Raw genomic sequence first — 19623 nt, 5'->3', positions numbered from 1 at the left:
TTCTTCTAATGTTACAGAGCATCTTCCAGCCAGGCTGCCACAGGACAAAAATGAGGGACCCATTCCCTCATCATTATCCAACTATTCATACGTTCACAGCTTTTCAGTGATATCCGCAGAATTCCTTTTTTTTTTTTTTTTGGCCACGCAGCATCTTAGTTCCCGGACCAGGGATCGAACCTGGGCCCCTTGCAGTGGAAGCACAGAGTCCTAACCACTAGACCGCCAGGGAATTCCCTTTCTTTCTCCATGAATCTTAGGAGAGCTTCAATCTAAAGTTAGGAAAATCCAATACTTTCCTTATGTTCTTATACTATTGTCTTTATCTCATTAAAGAGCATTGGAAAACCCAAAACATGCCTTCATAAATTCATTGATTCATTTGTCTTGAATCTACTCAATAAGCACTTTCTTTCTGAAAAGAATCAGACACTCAAGCCTGGGGTTTAATGAGGAGATACAAATAAATAATGTATTGATACAATGTAATGTAATAAATAGTATAATAAAGGAAGAAGGATATGTGTTAGGGATATAGTAGACAGTCACACAGACACGAGGATTCACAAAAATAATAAAGGTTTTTGGTGACTGAGTACTTGAACCAATACACCTGGGACACTTTTTGTTCATGGCAAGGGAGCAGCATTGTAAGAGTGAAAGAGCTCAAGCTTAGCTGTTACAGGGACCTGGATTCTGACACTAATTACATGTGTGACCATGGACTAATTACTTAGTCTTTTTCAATCTTACTGAACTTATTTGTAAAATGTAGATAATGCCCCCTACCACAGAGTATGAGACAACCTAGAGGATATAAAAACTTATCTTGGAATCTAGCAGAAGCAAGTGCTTAAAGATGGATTATACCTGCCTTTCACACACCACCACTTCTGCTAGGTGCTCTGCACTCTATCACATCAGAAGTATGTTTTTGAACAGGCCGTGCAACTTCATGCATCTGTACAATAGTATACACATAGCACATGGAATTTCTTCTGACTTACAATGAAAATTCATCCATTCTCCCGCTAGGCAATCATGCTTTAAGACCCCATTCAAATGTCATCTTCTCCAGGTCATCTTCTCATGTCTCCAGGCTGAGCTTCAGGACCAAAGTAATTTGTAAATATCTCAATTATTTGTGTATGGGTCTGTTTCACATTAAACATGAGCACCTTAAGGAAAGGATATGTCTTGTTTTTCCTTGTTAGCCTGGAATCATGCCCACCCCCTCGTAAGTACTCATTAATGTTTGCTGAGTGAATGAATGCAACATTTGAATGATTAAAGAAAGGAAGCAGCAATGTGGATACATCCATTCAGAAAAATGTTCTAGACCAATGAATGTGAAAGATATTCATTGTGGCATACATATGGTTCTATGAATGTTGTAACAAAAATGTGTATAAACCTAGTAAAATTCTTGTGGTGCAATTTGCAGATACTCTCCTGGCAAGGAAAGGGTGACTGGAAGAAGGTGACTGGAATTCGAACCTGGGATAGGTCTAAATAAAGACCACAACATGGTAGAACTGTTCGTTACAAATATGAACTCACTTATATTTTGAGTAGTGAACTGTAGAAAAAAAATATAATTGGTAGTCTAGTCACAACTCACTGTGTATCTCTAATAAGTAGGTTATTAGTGTTTATGAATTTACTTTTGGGCTTGCTGGCACTCATCTCACTGTTGTTCCCCACATGGTAATGACACTTGGAAGAGCAACTCATTCTGTGTACAGAAAATATCACATTACATTAACAACAATACTGAATACTTGGTACAGAGGGTACTTCTTTCAGTACACAAATGTTATGAGTTTTCAAAGCTGTAAATAGAGTAAATAGATGTCTTTTTTTTACATCACCATTTCAGACAAAAACAAAAAGAAAACCCACTAACTTTAAAAACTGCTGCTACAAAGTATTGAAACATTAAAATATTTATAACATATGTGTAAGATATAACAGACAAAAGTAAAGCAAACACTGTGTATCAACCAATGGGTTTGAGAAAAGAATATAAGTTTACTCAATTTCATTCCTTTCCCTCCTTACTCAGAGGTAACCACAATCCTGAATTTTGTACTGTATCATTTTCTTGCTTTTCTTTAAAATTTTACCACAAATTTGTCCCCAAATAACATTTTTAAAATTTGTATCTTTCATTAAATGATATTGGATTTTGTCACATACTTTGCTGTGTATACTGATGTGATCATACAATTTTTATTTTTCAGTCTGTTAATATGTGACTTACAAATGTTTGATTGATTGCAAATTTTAAACCAATTTTGCATTCCCAGGACAAACTCTACTTGGTCATAATCTTTTTTATACATAGTTGAGTTCAACTTGCTAAATTTTTAAAAAGAATTTTATACCAATTTATGAAGAATGTCAATCTAAAGTTTTCTTTCTTCTATGTCCTTGTCTGGCTTTGGTATCATAGTAGTGCCAGCTTCATAGAATGAGTTGGGGAAGCATTCCGTCCTCTTTATTTATCTGGAAGTGTTTCTGTAGAATTCCTATTATTTCCTCCTATAGAATTCACCAATAAAGCCATTTGGACCTAGAGTTTTCTTTGTGGGAAAGTATTTCACTCTAATTCAATTTCTTTAATAGCTATAGGGATATTCCGACTATTTCCCCTTGGATGAGTTTGTTTGTCTCTCGCAAGTTTTGTCCATTTAAGTTGTCAAATTTATTGTTCATGATATTGCCTTAAAATTCTTTTAATATTTGTAGAATTTATAGTGATGTCCCCTCTCTCAATCCTAACAATGTTCATGTATCTTGTCTTATTTTATTTTGATCAGTCTGGTTAGTGGTTTATCATTTTTATTGACCTTCTTAAAAAACTAGATCTTCATTTAATTTCTCAAATTTTTTCTATCGATTTGTATTCTGTTTTTTATTATTTCCCTTCTACTGCTTAATTTGGTTTCAATCTTATTGAACCCTCTTTATTTTCTTAACATGAAACCTGGCTGAGGTCACTGATTTGAGAACTTTCTCCTTTCTCTAATATAGTTTAATTCTATAAATTATTCTCTTACTGGCATCCCACAATGTTTTTCAATCACACAAATGTTGATATGTACTGTTTTCATTTTCATTCAATTAAAATACTTCCTAATTTCGCTCTTAGTATTTTCCTGATCCATGTGTTATTGAGAAATTCTTTATTTTCCAAATATTTGTAGGTTTGCCAGCGTTCTGTTTTTGAATTTAATTTTAATTCCACTGTAGCAAGAGGGAATATAAGTTGCATGACTTGAATTCTTTAAACATTTTTTTGTGTGTTCAGGAATTCATTGAGATACCTGGATCTGGCTTTCTAGATTTCATTAAATTTGGAAAATTTGTGGCCACTGTTTCTTCATATATTTTTTCTCTGTTCACCCTTCTCTCTCATTTGAGCAATCCAATCACGCACACTTTAGGCCACCTTGAAGCTGCTCCTCAGGTCACTGTTCTTTGCTCATTTCTGTGTCTTTTTTCTTGCTGTGTTTCAGTTTGTATAGTTCTACTGCTGTGTATTCACATTCACTTATCTTGTTTTCTGCTATTGTCTAATCTGCTATTAATTCCATCCAGTGTATTTTTCATCTCAGACATTCAACTTTTCATTTCCAGAGGACAGATTTTTTTACATCTTCCAAACCTCCACTTAACATGTTTAATTTTCTTCTAGGCTTTTGAATATTTGGAATACAAACATAATAATTTTTTAATGTGTTTGTCTGCTAATTCTAATGTCTGTACCACTTCTAGTTTTAATGATTGATTTTTCTCATTATGTGTCATATTTCCATACTTCTTGGCAAGCATGATAATCTTTTATTGGGTGCTAGATACTGTGAATTTTACCCTTGTTGGGTGCTCGGTATTTTTACATTCTTATGAATATTTTTTCTCTCTTCGGGATATAGTTGAGTTACTTAAAAAGATTTAATCCTTTTGGGCTTTGCTTTTAAGATGTGTCAGTCAGGACTACAGCAGCATTTACCCTAGGCTGATGATGCCCTACTGCAGAAGAAGTGCCTTTATGCACACCTTATCCAATGTCCTGTGGATTTTAAGGTTTTCGCAATCTTGTTGGTGGGAACAGGTACCATTCCTAGTCCTGTGTGAGCTCTGGGTACTGTTTCCTGGATCCTTTCGGGACTTATTTTCTCAGCCTTGGTAGTTTCCTCACATACATGCTCTGATGAGTGCTCTGTGTATAATACCCAAGAGAGATTCTCTATATAGTTCTGGAGTTCACTCTCTATGCAGATCTCTCTTCGCTGGTACTCTCCAAACTCTAACCATCTTGCTTTCCCTGGAGTCTCAGCCCTATCTCCTTAATTCAGGTATTTAAGAATGTAATGTGAATCTTGTAACAAGTTTCACAATACGGTACTATTTAATTTCTCTGAAATACGTTGCAAGATAATTCTAATATTTAATAAATTAAAATATCTTGTCCTTATAACCACAGCTTCCTAAATCACAGAACCAGTGGCCCTAAGACTACTTGAGTAACTATAACCCAAAGTGTAATGAGGAGAACACTGAGCTAAGAATGTGATCAGTGACTGAGGATATTCTTCGAAAGTCTCATTACCTGCTTGCCACCTACATAAGGATATGATGAAATCAATTCTGAGAATAAGCAATTAAAAAATTTGTTTGGAATACAGGACCACAAAGAGAATGCAGCTAAGCTGGTGGACTGAAAGGAAACCATGTCTAGGCCCAGGGCTATTCCTGTCCTGACAGCACACATGCTACCTTCATGAGCAGGTCACATGACTTTCTTCCAAGTGTCCTCATAACCAGACCCAAGGCTTCTTCCATCCCATGACTGAACTTTGGCAAATGCCTCCAACTTGCTCTTGACCTCCCTCCGCCTGCTCAACTGTACATCTTATTTACCATATTCCGATTAATCTATGCTAAACATCACTTCCATCATATCTCTAACCTACTCAAAAACCTTCACTAAATTCACCTGCTTAGAAAATAGTTTCCCTAGTCTTTTATTTAAGGTTTGAACCCTTTTTACCTTTCTCCCTATATTTTCCTCTATTTACCTGTTATTGAAGTCATTTACAGTGATTTCTTGTTTCTTCCTATTTGTCTTTATCCTTAATAGAAATGCCTCAAACCTCTCACATAAAAATACTATATTTCTCCTGGGCCCAGCTCTCCACTATAACCTCCTCTTTGTAGAATACTCTATTTCTGTCTCCCCCAGAACACTTTAGGTTTGCCTCCAAGCAAATATACCACTTTTTATCCTATGTTATGTTGATTTGTGGGAAACTTCAATGCAGGCAAAGATAGTACTTTATTCATCTTCACATCATAAACAGTTACAGATTACAAATGCCCTCAGGTTAGTTGTATGAAGTCTCTCTCTCTCTTTTTTTAAATCTATGACAGGGAAAAGACTGTGAGATCCCTCCCAGGAAACTTCTTTCTCGGTGAATTCTCTGGATCTACCCAAGGGTTGGACTTAGACTATGAAGACTCTCATGTTTCCTAGGCCCTTGATGAGTATTTCCGTTATCAGCAAGAAATCAATATTGATTAAACCACGGGGGAAAAAAGGGCAGAGGCTACCCTATAAGTCACACAACAAATGGCCATTATTCACTATGAACCAGTGAAACAACACATCTCTCATCCCACTATTTACAATGTATATTTCCATAGAGTGAGTCTCTCTTTAACAGGGATAAGGAGGAAGGAAACTAAAACTTACTACCAACTTACACGTGTCACAAATCATGCTAAGCATTTTAATATATGTTATCCCATTCAGTCCTCACAAAAGCTCTGTGAACACTATTACTTTCACTTTACAGAGGAGGGAGCTGAGGCTCAGAAGCGTTGCGTCATTAAGTTAGCAAGTGGGATGGGATAGCTGGGAACTGAAGAGTTCCCAACTTCAAAGTATACATTCCTTCTGTTATGTGAGTCCAAGTGGTAGGACTTTGCTAATAGCTTTACCATCAAGAACTATACATTTCACTAGTCACCACTACCTCCTAAAGTAGAATTTCATAACCATGTGAAAGGGCAAACAGTGTCTCTTAAAAATGGTTGTTGATGGTCTCAGAAGTAAGAAATAGGGTTGTCGTAAGTTGTCTTGAGCCTCATACACCTGGAAATTGTTACCAAGGGGAGGCATTGACTATTGTTCAGACGATGTCAGAGCAGGGGAGAAAGAGAAAAATCCAAGGGACATCACAGAGAATTTATTGCTCGAACATAGGAATGAAGCAACAGAGAGAACCACAAATGAATCCAGTGTGTGGTCTTGGGACTGAGGGCCACCATTATTAGAAGTTAGAGGGAAAAAACGGTGTAGGATCAGGTCAATAGTCTCAACAGAGTAGAAGCAGCATGGCGTGCCTGGGGACTCACATCTTTCTTTTTCATCCCCTGCCAACTTTTTGATGCAACCTAAGACAGTATTAGATTTTGGCAGCCAAACTGGCCTATTGTTGGCTCGTCAAGTGTACAGTCAACGAAAATCCTGAAGTCCTTTTTATATTAACTGCTTTAAGCCAGGTCTCTGTCCAACCAATGTCCGTGGAGATCCAGTGCTATGACAGTCATCATGCTGGGCACGGGGATTGTGGAAGTGAACAAGACAGTCCCGAGCTGTGCACCAGCAGGGTTTCTATCACACAACTAACCACAAATAGTGAGAGGACTATTAACAAACCTTCCTGATCAGAGCCACCTTCAGCTGTTCACTTTGACAGATGTAATAAGCCCGATTGATCTTTGGGATTCTGCGCTCACTCCTTATAGCCTACTTTCCACACAGGCACTACTGTAATCCTTTTAAAACAAAAAACAAAACAAAAATCTTACCGTGACAGTCTCTTGACTCAAAGCCTACCAATAGCTTCCAATCACATTTAGAAGAAAATCTAAAAACTTACTAGAGTCTCCAAGCCCTGGTCCCTGGGGGCCTTTGCAACTTGTTCTGCATGGCTCTCCCTTTGCTCAGCGTACTTCACCCATCCTGGACTCATTGCAGTTCCCCAAACATGCCAAGTACGACCCTCTTTAGGGTTTTGGGACACACTCTTCCCCCACATAGTTCATGGCTCTCCTTCATTCACATCTTCACAGATATCAGATCATCACAGAGGTCCTGCCGGACCACCTTACCTAAAGTAAGGCCTTCCACCCACAAGTCTGTTACTGTCTCCTCCTCCTGCTTCATTTTTTTCTACAAAGCATTCATCACTGACATCTTCTCCATTAGAACATAAGCTCTATGTGGATGTGGGCTTTGCTTTGTTCACCGTTTTGTCTCCAGGGTCTAGAACAGTGCCTGGTACATGGTAGGTACTCAATAAATACATGGAACGAAACAAGGATGCTCAGGGAACTGGGAAGATAGGTAATACAGAGACTAGACCTAGTTTATGGATTGGGCCTTCCTGATGGCTTTAAGTTGAGACCTGGAGATGTAGAGGGAAGGGTGAAGTTGATTTCTGGACAGAGGAAACATGACAGCCCCAAAACAGGTCCCACACACAGAATCTAAAAATCCTTTGTACAGTAGAAGTGCTCAGCATGAGCGCGTGACTGGTGAGAGACCGAATGGGGGAGAAAGAAACGGGTCAGTTATGGAGAATCTCAAAAGTCACATTAATGAGTTTTGTCTTTATCCTCAAGGCAATGGGACACTGTTAAGGGATTTTCAGCAAGAAAGTGACATGATCGGATTTATGTTTTACAAAGATCACCCAGGCTGCAGCGTGGAAAATGAACTGGATGGGAGTAAGACGGGAGGCAGTTGCTTCTTTTCTTTTTTTTTTTGAACCCAAGTAGAGGAATTTACATTTATCCCTATTAAATTTAATCTTCTGAATTGCAGCTCATCAGTTCTCCCTGTTGAGATCTTTTTAAATCCCTATTCTGTCATCCATGCATTAGCTAACCCGCCAAACTGTGTGTCACTTACACATTTGACAAGTCGGGCTGCTACACCTGAGTAATGCGCAGGGCTTATGTTACTGAACACCATCCCTGCTCTCTTCAGGTGCTTGTGGGGTGTCTGGCTGGGTAGCAACATACTCTCCCATCACGAGGCAGTATCTCTTGTAAAGTTAACTGGCCATCCCAGAACTGAACTATAACCCTCAAGATCTAGTAACCCGAGCTACCCAGGATTTTCATGTGCATTTCCCCCAGAGCTTATGGACTTCATACTCAAACAGCAACTCAGTTCATTCTTGCATGAATTAATTTTGGCACCTGGCTTCTGGCTGGGGACTGTATAGTTGCTTCTGTTCCTGGCTACAATAAGTGCTATCAAAAGATTTCTGTTCTGGCATGAACTGAAATATGTAATAGTGTCTATATTTCTGCCCAGACTCTACTATCGTCTGTTTAATATGCAAACTGTCCAAGGCTACTAGTATGTAATAGATTTTGAAAAGTTGTCATCCGGACTCACTGTTTATTGGAGGATATTAATTTGGGGGTTTATGTGCTGTCTCTCCAATTCAGAGCATACAACCATTCCCTTAAAAAGGATCACAAGGGTCTGCACACACTAGTGAAATGAGCTGGGAATTTATACTGATCTATTAGGTGAGCTCATTGAAATCAGGCTCCTTTTGGCAGAAAGGGTGGTTACACATACATATTAAATGTTCACTATTTTTTTGGAAGGTATTGAGATATATATAAAGGATCCTGAACAAGGCTGAACTAATAGAAAACATTACTAGGAAAAGGAGAAAGTTGCTAGACCCAGACTCCAAAGTGACTTCACAGGAAGCGATTTTTAAATCTCTTTTCCTTAAACCGGGGGTTTCTTTGGAGGCCTTAGAAGCTACCAACCAAGTAAGGGAAAAAGGAAACGCATTGGGCTGCGTTTATGGTGCATCATCCCCTCCTTTCTGCTGCCCCCAATTCTTACATTAAATACAGTTTCCTGTCATAAAAGTTTGAAAGATATTCAGAAAAATTGATTTAAAATTATTTGGGTATGAATCTCTCATTTAGTAAGAACTGACTGACTTTTTAATCGATCTTTGTGAATGCCTAGAAATTCTTGTCAGCTGGGGAAAAAAAGCCCCAAATATAAATGTAATGTACTGATATTTTAAAATAAATTGTAAATGTAACAATGAATAAAACTGACATAATGATACATTTCAGAACTAGTCATTTATTAATTTCAAATTTCTGGCTTTATTCTCGTAGTTTGGAGCCAGTAATTTTTTCATGTCTCGGATCCTTTGGGGTAGGTCCTTGTAAAGCACGTAGGCTCTAAGCCTTGTGCCTAGAATGACTGATAGGAAAAAAAACAAAATCATTGCCTGCTTCAACCAGAGGAACTGTTTCAACAGTCCAGGACATGAAAATATAAACTTAAAAATCATAGCTTTAGGATCATTAAGAAGAAAACAAATAATGATTTACTGATGTTCCATATGGGCATCTCCTTTCTATATGTTGTGCCTTCACTAGAGTTTCCAGCTGGAAAATGGCACCGTCACTGTCCCAAGCAACTCTGGCTCCTCAACCTCTGCTCCTGCCTCAATATATAATTGGTCAAGCTTCACTTTGACCGCAGGTAGGGAATCGGGTCATTGCTCTCTTACTGCTTTTCTACCCATTCTACAATTGTATCAAAATACGATTGGAATAATAGTCCCTAAAGACTAAGATCTAAAAGAACTCTCAACTTCTGCCAGCTCAGGAGGCTGTCTTTGCACCTCTGTATATAAGCTGTGACCACAAGCACACAGCCTTACAGGGTAGCTACGGCACACACTGTAGGCTGGCTGACCCAGTGTCACCGGCAGCCTCGTTCTCCCCAGCTGCTTTCTGGCGACAAGGAATGTGACATGTCGTAGCCTGGCCAATAAGCTGAAAGTGGACGTTTTCAGGGCAGCGCTTCTTAGACAGTATTGGATATCCTGATACGGAGGGAAGAAGGTGACACCGCCTTTTGCCTTCTCCCCGTCCACCACTTTTTTTTTTTTTTTTGGCCTGGAACATGGATATGATTTCTGAAGATATAGCAACCATCTGGACACTGCAGTAACAAATATGAGGACAAAGGCCAAAAAAATCAAGAATGACAGAATAGAAAAAGAGGAGGAGCCTAGGTCTCTGATGGCTTCACTGGGACACTGAATTGGCCCTATCCGGACTTCATGTAATATATGACCAAAAAACCCGTTTATTACACCACTGCTGGTAGAGTTCTCTGAGAGTTGCAGTGGAATGTGCTCTTATTTTTTATTTTTTGCGGTACGCGGGTCTCTCACTGCTGTGGCCTCTCCCGTTGCAAAGCACAGGCTCCGGACGCGCAGACTCAGCGGCCATGGCTCACGGGCCCAGCCGCTCCGCGGCATGTGGGATCTTCCCGGACTGGGGCACGAACCCGTGTCCCCTGCATCGGCAGGCGGACTCTCAACCACTGCGCCACCAGGGAAGCCCCAAATATCCCCATTTCTATCAGGGACAGGATTACCTGCTATTTAAATTCTATTTTAAAGTTATTTCAACGATGCCAATTGATTTTATTCTAATTTTAAGTGTAACACATGTTTGAAGATTTGAAATATGCAGAAATATATCTAAGATAAAAATGATCCTTGCACTGTCCACTAAGAGAAAAATCAACGTTAACATTTTGACAAATGTCCTTCCATTATTTATATATGTATAGACACGCACATCTCAACATACATACATATACTAATTGTACACTGTGTTCTTCAAATGTTTTATCATTAATGTTTCATATCATTAAATACTCCGAAGAGTTTTATTGGTTGCATAATAGTCTATTATATCTATCAGATTAATAGCCTATAATTTCACTAATCCTCTTCCTGCTGGAAAATTAAGTTCACTACAGTGAAAAATCAAACTTAAATTTTGGTCAAATCTTCCATTTTTTTTGGTAGGATGGTTCTTCTAAATGGAATTACTGGATAAAAGGTAAAAATGGTGCTAAGGTGACTTATACAATTACCACATTGCCTCGCAGTAAGGCAGCATCAACTTAAAAATACAACAAGCATGTGTTGTAAGGCTGGTGCATATATTTTTCAATATTTGCCAATATAATATCTTAATTTCCTCATTGCTTGTGAGGCTGAATATATTTAATATATATTGGCTTATTAAATTTCTCTTTGCTTTTGTGAATTGTCTGATCATATATATTTCTAATTTTATATTGAAATGTTTTCTAATTACTACCAAGAGCTCTTCCTATATTAGAGATGTTAATCCTTTGTCATGTATTTTATAATTATTCCTTTATTCTCTTGAACACAGAACATGAGGATAATAGGGAGTGATTATTAAGTGTCTCTTAAACAGGGTCTCAATCTTATTTAAGAAAGCTGGAGTTTCCAAATTAATTAATTTTTCAGGATGTTGCTGGATTAAAAAACAACAGGGTAATCCAAAATGAATGCCATCCTTAGCTTCACATATACTAGCCATAGTAAATCTCTTCTCCAACTTAAGAAAAAAATATTTTCTCTTTCCACTCAAATAACCTTCTCTACATATTTCTCTTAATACTAGCATTTTATTTTCAAAATGAACCTTCTAACACATGCTTAGAAAAGTACATGGTAATGATATATTGAACGCCTGTTTAAGATTATCGCCTGCTTTCACAAGTATATTCCCAGTCCATTAATGATGAAGCATATGATCAGTTTTTCCAGTGGGGCAGACAATTAGACTGAGCTGTCTTTAGAAATTCTTGCCCTTAACGACTTGGTGACCACATTTTCAATATAACAACATCTCTAAATTATGGCTTGTAAAAAACTATTTAACCAGTTTTACAAAAATTGTTTGCTATTTTACAAAAACTATTTTTTTTTACTTGGATACAGATTTAGATATCTAAGGGGCTAGTTAATTTAGCCGATTTAAGTGTTAACTAATACATCTATGCTGGATACTGTCTAAGTCAGGTTACGTGATCATGGGGCCTCTTAAGGCTCCTCAGTTGTCTTAGCATATGAGGCTGTAGAAGACTGTACTTGTATTAATAAATTCTTTGATTAAACCTAAATACAAAAACTGCTTTGTGGATAAAAATGGGCGTAAATTACGGAGCTGTAGTGGGTGAGCCTGTACCAAGTGTTTAAACTATGTAGAATATCTCCAATTTATTCTAAGTTAATCACGCTCTTTGATTCAGAATTTTTGGGGAATTATTTTGGGGTATTTGTCATGATGACTAATACTATATGACCCAAGGTGAGCAAAATCTCTGAATATTCAGCTTACACAACCTTCGCCACAACTCACACGCAGTCAAATTACTCTGTCCTGATGTAATTCGATTTCGTGTCGCTGCACGTAAAAGCAAGGAGTTCAGGAACATTTTGAATATAATTCCCATGGCACGAGGTTTATGCACAGACTACACCACTCTTCTGCACACAGATTTACGGAAAATGAAAAGGGGAGTCATAAATACACCGTTTTTTTGTTAGAGAAATACTTATCTTCAACTTTTTCTAATTCAACAAACAAAAGGAAAAAATTCTCATAAATTAAAATATAAGGATGTACTGCTTTAGATTAAAAGGAAGATAACAAAAAGAAATGATAGGAGAACACAAAGGGGAAAAAATGTCAGTGATAGAAGACTAGGAAGGGCCACAAAACAATCTGATCTAATTAACCCTCCCTGGCGGTGCAAGGGAATTCACATGATCTAAATCAATTATGTCAAGTGATTGCCTAATTTATTCATAGATTCCTCCAATTAGGAAATAAAGCACAAGGCCCTTTTCTTCAAGTTTTAAACAACTGCTTTCACTCTTTTCTATGTAATGGAATTAAAGCCCTTGGCCTTCTGTATTTTCTGCGTTTGACTCTTTCTTTAAATCTGTTCATTATTATGAACCTTCTCCAAACACTTTCAAATGAACGAGTTTGGGTAAGTGAAAGTGAAGTAGACTGCTACATTCCACACCCTCCTAAAATATTTTTATCCCTATTCTATTCTGCTACCCAAGTCAAACATTCATTTGCACTTTTATTCATTTATACTTTAAGTATTCGTCTGCACTTTTATTCATCCATTCATTCGATATTTTGATGTAGGAAAGGTGAACCTTTCTACTTAGTAAGATAAGTCAAATCAATCATGGAGATCAATGGGTTTCTGAGTTGCAGCCAGATTGCTCTAACACTATCCATCCACATCATCCATCTTGGATTTACTTGACACCTACACATTCTAAGTGGTGAGGAGGAAGCAAAAGACTTAAAAGATATGACCCTGTAAAGGCTTGTAATCTGATTAGAGTGGGCAGAAATTCTCACTCAGTAGGTACCCAAACGGGTATCCAATTCAGTGCTAAAATTCAGGATACCAAAAGAAATTGCTTTAAGAATTCAGAGAGGGCTTCCCTGGTGGCGCAGTGGTTGAGAGTCCGCCTGCCGATGCAGGGGATGCGGGTTCGTGCCCCCGTCTGGGAGGATCCCACGTGCCGCGGAGCGGCTGGACCCGTGAGCCATGGCCGCTGAGCCTGTGCGTCCAGAGCCTGTTCTCCGCGGCGGGAGAGACCACAGCGGTGAGAGGCCCGCGTACCGCAAAAAAAAAAAAAAAAAAAAAAAAAAGGATTCAGAGAAAGAGCTGGAAAAAAATGACAGCTCCCTGGAGCAGGCAAGACTTGAGTGGGTCCTGAATGAAAGTTAAAATTTAAATAGGAAAGAAGAGAAGGTGACGGTCTTCTGTTTTTACAGTTGAGACTGGGAAATTAATAAGCCTCACTTGCAACAGAAAGGTACAATGGTTTAGAGCCTAGGCATCAAAGCTTAATGTGCCTGAGTTCAAATCCTGACTCCATCGCTTACTAGCTATGATACCTTACAGAAATCGATCACGTTAAGCCCTGTTACACTCATCTATAAAATGGCAATAGAACTGCTGTGCAAAAAACCACGCTTGGCATATAGCTAGTGCTCAAAAAAACATTAGCTACCACCACTACCATCACAGATACTACTGCTTTCTCTCTTTTTCCTCTTCATATTCTAGATTAATAGGTATCATCACTGCCCTGAATATTGGGCTGAGGAGTTTGATCTTTTTACCAGGAGCACAGGAGTAAAGGAAAGTCAGCGGCTTCTAGCCATTGGATAGACAGTCATCCAGCAATGTATGAGAGGTTATTTTACCATACATGTGCTATTCTTTCTGAGGCACATTGCATGCAGTCAGCCACATTCTGTCATCATAATCCATTATTAATTCATGCTTAGTTACATCCTTGTTCTTTCATGCTGCTCTGCAGTTAATTCCTGCATACTTAGCGACCACAGACACTGCTCTACCCTGGAGATTCTCTCCCAGATTGCATCCCGCTGCACAGCATTGCTCACATGTCCCAGCTGGCTGGCAATCCTTTCTTTCCTCACTCTACTCTGGCCCTTGCACATCACCTTTCAACTTCACAAACACATCTTCTCTGCCAAGGGCATTCCTCAGAGCTCTAGTCCTGTGAGATGGTCTGTACTCAAGGTTTCCGTGATCAAATGAGTTTGGGAGATGCTGCACATTATTGTATCTTGAAGACTTATGGGGACTCTTAAATGCCCAGCAATGTGCATACAACACATTAAAGGTTGTGAACAATCTTGTGTTTAAGAAGACTGTTTAACTCAGAAATTTCCAAACTTGCTTGACCGTTCTTTACTATATCATTCAAGTTACTACTAAGACATTCAAACAATTCAGTTTCAATTTTATGTTCACCTATTTTTATATTAACGAACACATTCTTTAATCTTTGATAAGGCTTCATTACTAGTCCATAATTAGAGGATTTTGCCACTTATGATTTGCCTCTAGAGGGAAAAAAAAACAAAGGAGAAAGCACTAAGATTATTCACCTGGAATCTACTGATTTATTAAGGATAGAAATAGGAAACCTCTGACATAACTCAGTTTTCACTCAATTTGGGTGCTAAGTATTTTTTTCCAAATTTAGAAAATGGGCTAAACGTTTTCCAATCACTCGGTACACTCTTGTTTTCCTTTTAAGACTTTTTAGCTGCAACCTCTGCAGGTCTCACATTCTTTCAGGACAATCCTGATGTGCCTGGGGATTATGTCAGTTAGTTCCTGGATCAGCAGAGGGTAGATTAGCTATTCCCAGCTCGCTTGAAACCATCACTCATGATTAGTCAATTTCCAACTTGATCTCTATTGCAAGTTTTGCTTTAATTTTAATAACATCATCTGATAGAGTTCCTAGTAACCTTTTCTTATGAACACTAGAAACCAAGTGGGAATTGAAACATTAGCCTTTCCAGTCATGTTCCTTCTCTCCACAATTTGTGGAAGTTTATGTTTGTTATACTGAATATATTTCTGGTGTCTTTATTCATTTATTATTACTGTTCATGAGACTATTTCCACTAAGGGTAGCCTACAGAAATAAGATAGTCTGTTGTCACTGATAATTCTCAATTATTTAGAACAGTGTGTGGCACAGAGGAAGCACTCAATAAATATTTGTTGAAGGAAGGAAAAGAGATGGATGGGTGAATTTTACATGGGACTGAAATTATGTTTTCAAGTGTTGGACAACTTTTCAGTCTTATAGAGTAGGTGTTTCTGGCGACACCAGCCCTTGTACTAATGTGCTCTAAATCAGCCAAAGCCACTGGATACATGGTATAGTAGTTTTAGTGTTCCAGTGAAGAACCAAAAAGAAATTATTTTAGTAAGATTAACTGATTTACCCTAGAAGTTTTTCTCATAAATAAGTCCAAGTTCTGACTCTGTTTCTGATTCATGTTTAACTAGACATTTTCTAACCATTTAATGAAAGATACAGATGTAGTAATTAATACATACTTTGGAGGAAGAAACATACTTAGCTTTAGGAAAGTAAAAGCAAAATATCTATTTTCCCCCATGAGCAAGAGCTGAGATTTGACCTTTAATGAAGATTAACATTTTACTTACAAAAAGTGCTATTTAATTTAGAAATTTTCAGGCTTACAGAGGAAATGCTCAGATGATTCAAAATAGAAAATATACAATAAATAAATATATAAAAAAAGGTTTAGGGCTTCCCTGGTGGCGCAGCGGTTGAGAGTCTGCCTGCCGATGCAGGGGACACGGGTTCGTGCCCCGGTCCGGGAGGATCCCACATGCCGCGGAGCGGCTGGGCCCGTGAGCCATGGCCGCTGAGCCTGTGTGTCCGGAGCCTGTGCTCCACAACGGGGGAGGCCACAACAGTGAGAGGCCCGCGTACCGCAAAAAAAAAAAAAAAATGTTTAGCCACAGCATAATTTTAAAAGTAAAATTAAAATATTCCTGTTGAGCCTACAAAATTGGCAAAAATGAAAAAAACGATGACACCCAGATTCTTCCATATACTACTGTGAAGAGTGTAATTTCCCTTCTGGAGGGCAGCTGGTCATATATATCAAAAAAGCCTTAAATCTTTATATAACATTTGGTCAAAGAATGATACATACCGAAATTCACAATGATGAAATAATTATGATTTTTTACAAAGGTTTATGTACTAGTAGGGTCAATCCACTGCTATTTCTAAGCGCAAAATATTGGAGACAACTTTTACAGCCAAATGATATAATATTAAGCAAATAAATCAGGCTATATTTATTCAAGAGCAAGCTTTACAATTAGAAGGCAGTATTATAGAAACAAAGACACAGAGAATAATATTTAAGCTAGATTATTCTTAAAGGACCCAAATTTAAAAGCATATGTTCAGTAGAATCACTTTGGGGAAAAATTAGAATATAAAAATATGAATATGTGTATATGAGAATAGAAATACATAAGACCAAAGAAGTTTTGCTTTTTAAAGAACTGCAACTTCTGCACTTAAAAATGAGATAGTTGTACCTTCCTAGAGTAGTTTTAATCTCTGCATAAAGTATTGCCAGTAACAAATATTTATCATTCTGAATAGCATTTGGAAGAGACAACTATAAAACTGCCCAACTTCATTAACATGTATTTATTATACTATATATTTTATATGATATTTTATATACTATATTTAATTATATATTTATATATAGTATTTTCAGCTAATGGAACTCTCGCTTCAAAACAAGTAAAATGGTTCATGTTTGCAAGGAGAATTTAAGTATTTTGTTTAGCTTTGAAAAGCTTCCTTAGCTTCATATTTTATGAAGATGTTCTTCTATTGGTACAAAAGTTCTATTAAAAAGGAACAGAATTTCATTTAAATATGAACAGTGGTTTAGAAAACAAAGGCAAGTAGGAAAGAAAGTTCATATTTGGCCTTATTTAAAATGCTTAGTATCAGAGACGTAGAGCCTCAACTGAGGTGCAAAAATATTCAATATAAAGAAGAAAGCACTTCATTTACTAATCCAAGTTTTAAGAGGGGCCCGGAATATGTCAGTTCTAAAGGATGAGGCAGATTCTCCATTGATCAGGATTTCCCATCGGAGCACAAATAATGCTCTAAATATACAGAAGCTAATTTAAGAAAGATTGGCATGGGTTTGTCATTGGCATAATGTCATTGGTTAAGGTTCAATTATAAACATTTCCAAATGTTATAGTTTTCTTTATAGTTCTTGTGGGAAAACAGAGCCTTGGGTTTCTCTTCCCGAGACTAAATTTTTACTTTATCTACATATGCCACTAAACAATACCCCAGCTTAAAGAAACCTAATCTTTGTGAAAAACCATGGCAACATTTGAGACCATGTGTGACTCCATGATTGAATTAAGAATCTGCATACGAAATCCACAGCAACCTTTTCTGCAGTATTTCACAACATTGACTTGAGGAGAATTTACTTATACCGGCAGCTCAAGTCAGCCACCAAGTACAAAAATACGAGTAGGATATGAAGAGGCTCACCTCTGATACCACTACTGACATTACCCTCTCCACGACTGATGCTGTGACTAATAACATCATTGAACTTCTTATGTTCTAGGCACTAGGTTAAGTGTTTTTATGTAAGAGGGATGGTTCTTGCTTTAAACACTTTTTTTTTTTTCTAATGGGGCATATGAGAGAGTTGTGCCTCTTAGTCATTCACGCAACAAATGGTGAATGAGAGCAACTGTGTTTAAGGTATTTACCAGCACTTATTCATGGGAAAGGGCATGAGAGTGGGATGGAAGGTGCCACAATTTTCAGAGAAGCCTACAACACACAAAGTATTGAAGAGCATAAAGGTACAATTTCTACACAAAAGGCATCCTTGGGGCTTCCCTGGTGGCACAGTGGTTGAGAGTCCGCCTGCCGATGCAGGGGACGCGGGTTCCTGCCCCGGTACGGGAGGATCCCGCGTGCCGCGGAGCAGCTGGGCCCGTGAGCCATGGCTGCTGGGCCTGCGCGTCCGCAGCCTGTGCTCCGCAACGGGAGAGGCCACAACAGTGAGAGGCCCGCGTACCGCAAAAAAAAAAAAAAAAAAAAAAAAGGCATCCTTTTCTACCTAATAGTAATAATGAACACAAAGTCAAATTAGTCTTGAAAATGAACTTCTTTAAAATATATTCCTTAGGGACTGTAAATTTAAAAATAAAAAAGAATACATATGGAAAAGAATTTGAAAAAGAATACATATATGTGTAAAACTGAATCACTCTGCTGTAGACTTGAAACTAACCCAACATTGTAAATCAACTACGCTTCAATTAAAAAAAAAGGATACCTATGGAATTACAGGGCGAGAAAGAGGTCCTTTACAGAAAGAAGCATTTATGTACCTTTGCTTCCAACCCCAATAGTTATTCCAATTAATTTTAAACAGAATCTGCATTATTCTGCTATATTCAATATAATCATCTAGTTATAGTAAAGGTATAGAGAAGTGATCCATATCACTATAATTTAGTTAATAGTAATACTAGTCCTTGATTTATTTTCATTTTTAAATGTGCAACTGTCTAAAATTTAATTATATGTTTTAGTTAATGCAAATGTGGCTTTTTCTTAATGTTTTGAAAGAGGCCTGGCTTTGGATGTGTGAAGTCAGTTATTCGAAGTTTTCCTGGTTTCTCTTTTCGCAACAGAGAAGAATTCAGCCTGAGTTCTGATATGTAATTTCTCTAAACTCATTGAACCTATTTTCATCTAGTCACTCTACTTCAGTTATAACCTGTGTGGTTACTTTATTTAAACATATTAAGGTACACTAAAAAATTAAAAAAAACCAAACTGTACCTTTTATCTAAAGACAAAAAATGCACAGTGTCTCCTTTTCCATTTTTCTGATGAATTTTGCTTCTCAGTCTTCATGAGTTGTTTCAATTTATGTATCTATTCTTTCCTTGCACACAAAATATGCCACAAACCAGAATTAATTTTCCATCCTTATTAACTTCCTAGATTTCAAAGCTTGTAAACTTGATGTATCTTCTGATCTGGCTATCATCGCTTGATATATTTGGGGTGCAGATTCGATTTTAAACAGATTTGAGTTTTTCAATATTAACCATGAAAATATCTAAGGAGACCTCTCATATGTCTCTTTTTCTTTTTTTTTTAAATTTATTTATTTATTTTTGGCTGAGTTGGGTCTTTGTTGCTGCGCGCAGGCTTTCTCTAGTTGCAGCGA

At 37.6% G+C, this 19623-nt stretch overlaps 1 protein-coding gene across 3 annotated transcripts in view; it reads right to left on the bottom strand.

Annotated features, from left to right (window-relative positions):
- The window catches only part of PARD3B (par-3 family cell polarity regulator beta), a 1046263-nt gene that overhangs the window by 401998 nt on the left and 624642 nt on the right, over nt 1–19623 (bottom strand). The window lies entirely within an intron of this gene.

The sequence above is a fragment of the Leucopleurus acutus genome (assembly GCF_964270905.1).
Source record: "Leucopleurus acutus genome assembly, chromosome: 6".
Taxonomy (NCBI): domain Eukaryota; kingdom Metazoa; phylum Chordata; class Mammalia; order Artiodactyla; family Delphinidae; genus Leucopleurus; species Leucopleurus acutus.
This window is presented reverse-complemented; position numbering and strand designations above follow the sequence as displayed.